This window comes from Atta cephalotes (assembly GCF_000143395.1).
Source record: "Atta cephalotes unplaced genomic scaffold scaffold00024, whole genome shotgun sequence".
In the NCBI taxonomy this organism is placed as follows: Eukaryota; Metazoa; Arthropoda; class Insecta; order Hymenoptera; family Formicidae; genus Atta; species Atta cephalotes.
The window spans coordinates 3,752,388-3,760,760 of record NW_012130088.1 but is presented as its reverse complement, the minus strand read 5'-3'; positions in this window follow the sequence as shown (position 1 = coordinate 3,760,760).

Genomic DNA, 8,373 nt, shown 5'->3' with positions numbered 1-8,373 from the left:
ACACACACACACACACACACACACACACACACACACACACACACACACACACACAAAATATACAGAGTGTTTCCAAAAAATGACAAATTTAAATAGATAAAAAACCAAGTTATGAACTTTGTTAAGTAACTCATGTTCTACAGCATCTCCTTAAACATTAAACATCTGCAGTTTTTATCTTTCTTGAATACTACTTAATTTCTACACATTTAATTTTAATTAAAATGAAAAAAAAACGATTTTTCTTAATTATGCAATAAGTGTTAAAAATGTCTTCGTTACATCTATAGTGCATTAATTGATGCATTCTCTGAAAAATTCTAGAAGCGTTATCGCAGTGAAAAATTACAGGTCGAAAAGACGACTATTAGACGTTTTAAATCAGATTTAAACCAGATCTATATTAGAATTCGAATCGCAAGCTTGTTGCATCAGCCATCCGATGCGTCAATTTTAAAAGTGATGCTTCGAGATTGATTGACGCAACAAGCTTGCAACCTACAACTTATGTAGATTGGGCTTTATTACACTATGTGGTCGTGAAAATTTTTCAAAGTTCACGTGGATTCGATTATGTAGGAGACATGGATTTTTCTATTATTTTCCTAAGGGATTTGGTGAAATTAGATCTTATAAGAATAGAGTGTCGATTTAAAATTGTAAATTTTAGTTTACAATTTTACAAGTAGCATGATTTCTAAGATTCTGAGACCAAATACCAACACATATGCGCGCGCGTGCATATACATCACGTGCACAAATACAACTTTTTTGCATTAAATGAATTTTTTATTGAACAAATTAAATAAATTACATTAATGTTTTTTAAAATTTATTTAACAATTGAGCAACAAAAATCAGAATACCGCCAGAAAAGATTTTTTTTATGTTGTTTTGTTGATTTGTTCATCAAGTTTTTTGTCTTTATCTGAGGCAAATGCTTTTCAAAAAATTCAAGATAACGATATAAAACTTGGATTTTCAGTAACATATACATATTAACGCCGATATTCCCAAAAATAGTCATCATATTATTTATTATATATGTATAATATGTTTTCAATTCAATATTTTCCATAAAACTTCGAAATCACGCCTTCATGTAATTCATTTGTTAAACTATATTTATACACAGTTATAACAATTTATATACAATTTGTTATAAATATGCAACTTTATAAATACTTTCTGAAGATGTCAAAATATACATAAAAATTGTTGAATAATTTTTATATACTTATAAAAGTGATGAAAATTAATCCAAAACACAAGAAAGACGCGTGTATTAAAAACTGAAGTGTACTAAGTGTTAAAGTGTTAGTGTGTACTAAGAATTAAATTGATGCTTTATTCTTATAAGATCTAACTTTGCCAAATCTCTTGAAAAAATAATAAGAGGTCGTATCCCTAATACAATCAAGTCCATAAACATAACCTTCGGAAAATTTTGACAATTGAAATTAGGGATAGTGTATGTTGTTTATATGTATGATATTAATAATTTTAATCACTTTTAAGAAGAGTGATAGAAACATAAATGAAATTTCTACAAGACATGAATTGGAACAACGAAACGTAAAAGAAATTTATCTCTTAAATTCTTTTACATATCGCTGTACTTTTATTTCTTAGAATTTACACTTCGTAGAATTTTTGTTTACGTCTTTGTCACGTTCTTACATTCGATTTATATAATATTTCGATTTTTATTTTTATGAGGACAATTCATGTTAGTACTGCAAATTAATTTTGAAAATTTAATTGGACGCCCTTTTTGGCGCCCTCCTTGTTAATGACCATTCTTGTACAATGCATGATTTGCATCTAGTTGTAGCGAACTTGGGACGATTTATAGAAATCATTAAAAATAACTCAAATCGAATATAATTTGACATAATAAATTTAATAGCGTAGAATATGTATAAATTTATTCTGAAATTATTACGTACTTTAAATTCTAACTCGAACCGCGAAATTTTTCTTAGTGTTCACATATCGGTCTAATAATGTTATTATTTATTATTTTTATTAATATTTTAAAAAATATTAAAAATTTTTTTAGATTGATTTTATTTCAGCATTAAAAAGATAATGGAAAAGTAATGAACTATTACTTTTTAATGATAACGATAACGAGTTATTTTTGAGAATCAAAAAAGAAACTAATTACTTTTAAAAAATAATTTTCCATTTCCTTGGGAATAACAAATTAAAAGATGACTATTAAACTGGTATCGCCAATATATATAAATGCGTGAAAGTTCTATCTTTCGTAAATAAAAAATTATACAGGATAGAATAAAAGCTCTTTCAAAGTATTAAAATTTTTCACTTATGTTACTGAGATACTATTAAAAACGGTCGGCGCTTATGGAAGTTCGCGTCCTGGATTGTTCCACCTTTTGATAAACTTCGGCTCACTGTTTTACTCTATTATGTTCTTACTTCTTTACTCTTTTGTTTATCCAATAAGTAAATTACTACACAGTTTATCTAAAGATAAAATAACCGGCCCTAATGTCCGTATCAGACCACGGATTGACGAGTGCCCGGTTCTACTTCAACCAACCACAATATAACGAGTCCATCGTAATTAGCTGAAATAAAACCGGATAACCGTCAATCATAATCGTCAACTCGTAGTCTGATACTCCCCTAAGAATAAGAAACTGATAATATGGTATTAATTTTGTAATTTATTAGTTTAGTAGACTGTATATATGTTTAAATTTTAATAATACTCAATTTTTATTTAAAACTGTGATTTTAATGTTCGAGTTTGATTATCAATAGAGTTAATAATTGCAGAGAAAAGTTGCAATATATAAGATATTATAGCATTAAAAGTATATGTACTATTTATATAGCATTTATATCATAAAAAACCACGAATTTAATAAATTATCGAAATATTTATATTAATAATCATAAATTATTATTAATTATAATATCATCTTCAATTATCTTTGGGCCTCATTGATAGAAAATTTGCCCAGGACCGATGGTCTTTAATAGTATCTTGTCAGTGCTCATGTGCATCCATAATGAAATAATTCTTTGAAGGCGAATTCCCAAAATAGGATGAAAGTAAGTAAGATATATTTTTTTTCAGTAATTTCGTTTTATTTTGTTTAAAGATTAATTTAAGGTAAAATGAAAGAAATATAATTGTATATATAGATGCCTAAATATATCTTTAATCGTCTAATTTAGTAACGCAAAAACATTAATCGACCTAATGTCTACATCAACCGATATTTTAGACATTGATTCGCCATTAGCTAATTATTTCTGCAACTTAAGTGGATTTGTAATCAAAAGATAATTCTAGAACCTTGTAAAGTACTGCGTGATTTTGTGTTGGAAATAAATAATATACAATCTTCAATAATGATTGAGGCTGAGGTTCCTGAGTATTCGCCATATAGGATTATGACATTGTAAGCGAGAAATTACATTATTGAAGTTTCTTGCACGCCATTTGTAAATAAAAAAAATTTGGATAAAACAAAATAATGAGATCGCTTTAAAACACCTGTAAAAATGTGTCAAAGCTATTCTTATCCCGCTCTGACAATCAGTTCCTGGCAAATACAATTATGAATGCTATATAACATAAATGTAAAATGATGTATATTTACATATATGTTAGATAGCAATTACATTTGTATTTTGTGTGGATAGATAGTTGTAAAAGGTACATGAAATGAAAATAAACTATGCATATACATTGAATAAATGTTGATGAATGACCTTCATGTATTTTTTATGACTATCGGAGAGGGGAAAGTGGTAAGAATAACTTTAGCCTATTTTTGGTAAGAATAATTTTAGTCATTACAAATGTTTTTAAGCAATCTTATTATTTTATTTTACATAAATTCTCTTTATGAATGGCACGCAAAAAATTTCAACGTATTATATCCTATTCACGATCCAATATAACAGAATCCGCGACAACTACTCATTGTCAGAAGTCTTAATGAAAATTAATTCTAATTTTAAAACCAAACATATATTATTTAACAAAAGTTATTCAATTGTATGAGTTTTCTCAATCTTTTAAGTTTGTTATCATTTTCTGGAAACATCTTGTATATATATTTCTATCTATGTTACAATATCCGATTATTCCAGTTTATCTCTGGTAAGCAAAAAAATATTTATGTGTGCAATGTCGTTATAATTCATATGTCGAAATTCATTCTCGATGCTATAACCAATAAGTGTCCCATATAATACGCCCATGAGAGAGAACGAGAGAGAACAGATTTATTGGTACTAATATATAGTTTGTTGGTATAATAAAAAAATTATTTTGTTGTCACAATAAACATGCAGCTTCTATTTTACATATTTTTTTTAATTAAAAAGTAAAACTATATTGACGACCTCATCGATTTCAATGATCTTATTATACATACATTATTAAGGTAAAAACCTTGTTTTGCTTATCGCTCGTTGTTTGTTAAAAAATTAATATTAACAACAGAAATTGATAATATAAATCAGGAGACATGGTAAGTGTCTCAGCTAAGACGAAGTGTAGCGTTATAGCGTGAGCGTTATACACTGCCGTTAGCTCCTTTACGCGCAAGCCGACGAATTGTAAATAGGGGGACCTATATATTTAACTCACTCGCTACATTCTACATGAAAAGTTAGGAACCTATGTAAAATCTCGCTTTGCATAGTAATGTTGCATAAATAAAATCTCTCTATGAAAAGGATTCCACTATCAAAAAACTACATTGAAACGTAATATCGTAATAGTGCGCGGTTCGGGGGTCTGAATCTGCTATATATAACGAGTCCTCACTTCACTCTAATAATAATTAAGTTCAAGAATTTAGTGGCTACTGTTACTCCCCATTCATGCTACTTATAGCGCGAAAGAGATTTTTCGAGGTTCATTGTTACGAGATATTAGTGTAGACACATAGGTTTGGATTGAATCTTGTTTCGCTTAGAAAATTATAAACTCACACAAAGCAAGGTTCCACATGGGTTTAGAATTATTACGCGAAACGAGATTCAATTTAACCTGTGTTTAATCTTTTGGCAGTGGAGGTCTTCTTGAAGAGGGGAAGGGCAAAACCCATTGAGGACATTCAGGACGACAACCACTTCTTGAGCGATATTGTCGTTTCTAAATGCTCATTGTATCCATACATATATCCATACATATATTTTATAACGCAAAGCGTGATTCCATGAGTTCATAAATTTATGAGTTCATAAATTTTCACATGAAAACATACATTGTACTACAGCCATTCAAAACATTAGAGAGAGAAATTAACTTTGATTATGAACAACGTGTTAACAACGTTTTAAACAAATGACGACTAATATAACATATGTTAAGATCACTAAAATCAATGAGATCGTCATTAATATTCAGTTTTATCAAAAGTAGTTAAAGTTTACTGTCATAATCAACTATTTGATATTGCAAGATTATTTTATTGAATAATCTCACTGGATAAATTCGGTTGTAAAAATAAGGATTTGTTGCTGAGATAAAGTATGAATTTATCTCTATCAAATATATCTTTCAATTGCAATGAAACAATCTATGATTGTAATAAAAAGGTACTTAAAAATATTATATTATTTGTTGGAAATAATTTTTTGCACGTTAATCTGTAAATCATATCATGATCACAAATTGATGCTTTATCTTATAATAGTAACTTATCTTACGATAGTCACTGCGGCAATATATTGTATTTGTCGAACTATTTTGCTTCAAAAGCGAATTAATGTGTTTTCTATAATCATACTTATGTGAAGTATGTATCTTTAAATATCTATCTTTAAATAATTTTGAAGTTTCTTATTGGTTTTTGCCATTCTATCAACTATATTGATAACAACAAAAATCAATTTCTTTCATATTGAATATGCAACTATAGTTTCGCTATGACATAATATTTTTCTTTATCTCATATAGTTATCATATTGCGAGATTAATGAATGATTCAAATATTCGATCGGACAATTTAATCTTATAATTAAATAATCTTAGATAAATTAATGGAGTAATTTAATTTCCTTGAATCATTCTCTTCATTGTTGCCGAAATCGATTTTTTTTTCTTTGTGATTTTCAAAAAGTTATTATGGAACTATCAAAGAAAAATATTAGTCTTTCATATTACGATTTTATCTATCTTTGTGTCATAGAATCAACCCATTGTAAGCTACTATCGAAAACCTTTCCGAAATTATTATAATATTTATAATAGTATAATTGATAAACAACAACAAAATTATATCGATCGAAAATTTTACATGAAAAGAAAAAGATTTGCTATTAGAAATATTGTTAGAATTAATTAAAAATCCTGTTCAGCAAATTTATAGTCATGATAGATAGACAACCAACTTTTTATGTTACAATAAGTATCTCAAAGTTCACAAAATTAATAATTTATAAAGATAATAAAGTTTTATAATACGACAGATTATGACAATAAAGTTGACTTTCTATTAAAATTATTCCAAATGATTTGAGTTATTCAAAACTTATTTATGTCGATACTACTTGGTAAAATTTTTATTATTATATCGAAGAAAGTTTAATACATAAATGATATATTAACGATTAAAAAATTCCATTCTCTAAATTTTTTTTCTACATATCGAATAGTTCTATAATAATTTCCTTAAATATTTCCTCTTTTCTCTGTCTCTTATTGATAATATATAAACATATCTTTCATTTCAGATATTTTAGTCAACGCCAACTAAAATTTAATATATCAACGTTATTATTTCGCACTTAACAATGTAACTGTTATGTAATACTATGTATTACATTACATTTATTATATAGTTAAGTGAGAAATTATAATATTGATGTTAATATTACTTTTAGTTGGTATTGACTGAGATATTATTTCTAACAATCAATGAATTATTTTTCTATACTTGATTCTAAACTAGATGTTCATTCCGAAAATATTCTCTAATTTTCAAAAATGTTTTGCAAGTTCTTTGTAATGTTTCGAATATCCAAGCACATGTATAAGAGAATGATGTTCTTTATCAAGCTTTTTTTTTAAATTTCTGCTCATTTTATACATTTCTTTTTATTTTTATAAGTTCTCGGGAAAAAATGTTTCTTTTATATAATTTTATATAACTATATATAAATGGACATATTTTATATATATTTGTATACATTTATATATAAAATGTTTTTTCTTGGGTTATAAGTTTTTTTTTCCGTTTTATATCCAATCATTTCGGAGAAGTGAATTTATTTCTGCATTATTGGGGTATGCCTGTATACATATATAAACTTAAATCAAATAATTAGGATTAAATAAAGATAATGATGATTTGAAAATATGACAAAGTTAGCAATATTAAGTTATAGCGTTTTTGTTTTAATATTTGCGAAAGAGTATGACATCTTCAATATATACCGCGAACCGTATTCGCTACTAGAATCGCTTTTTTGTTGAAAATTACTTTGAAATTACCAAAGATATTCCTGTTACTTACCATTAAAGATTCTGTGTGAGTAGCAGAATGACATTAAAAAATGATAGTGGCGTCTAGACTATAATAAACTATGTCGTCACTATGTTATCTTTCGATGTCATTCTTCTACTTACGATTTTACATTTAAATAAGAAAAATCTCTTGGAATGTAACATACGAAAAATGTTCACGCCTTATATTCGAATAACATTCGTACGAGTTTAAACTTTCAAACAGAGATACGACTGTGTTTTATTACTACGAGTCTAGTGTTATGCGGATTATAAGCAGCTTCGCTCATTCCAGCGAAATTATCGATTTCTCTCATAGACGATGTTCATAGATAATGTTCAAGAATGTCTTCCTGTCTTTTTAGATCTTTCGTATTAGAGCATATTTTATTGTTCTTATAAATGCATAAACTGACGCACTCGGGATGATTCAGAGTCGTTATTTCTTGACAAATAAAAATCTTATGTACATAAGTGCTTACATGTCAAATGAGACATTCTTGTTCACTAATAATATAAATGCAAGTATCCCTTTCCGATTTATGAGCTTTCAATATGTTGTAACATAGATTAAAATAAAAGAATTAGTACTTTTTTTTATAAGTACTATACTTACGCACTCATGTTAAGAGAATAAGTCAAATTATATTAGGTGTACAACTTTGCTTCCGCCGTTTTCTTATAGATGACTTTAGCGGTAAGTGGTGGTCGAAATAAATAGATCATAGACAATAACTTGGTCATACAATAACTTGGGCATCTGTCAATATAACCCCATAGAAACATTAGTCGATTTGTGTCTGCATCATAAAGTTATTCTCGATTGAAAATGTCAGTTTACGAGCCAAATTCTCGTCATTTGCGGGAGG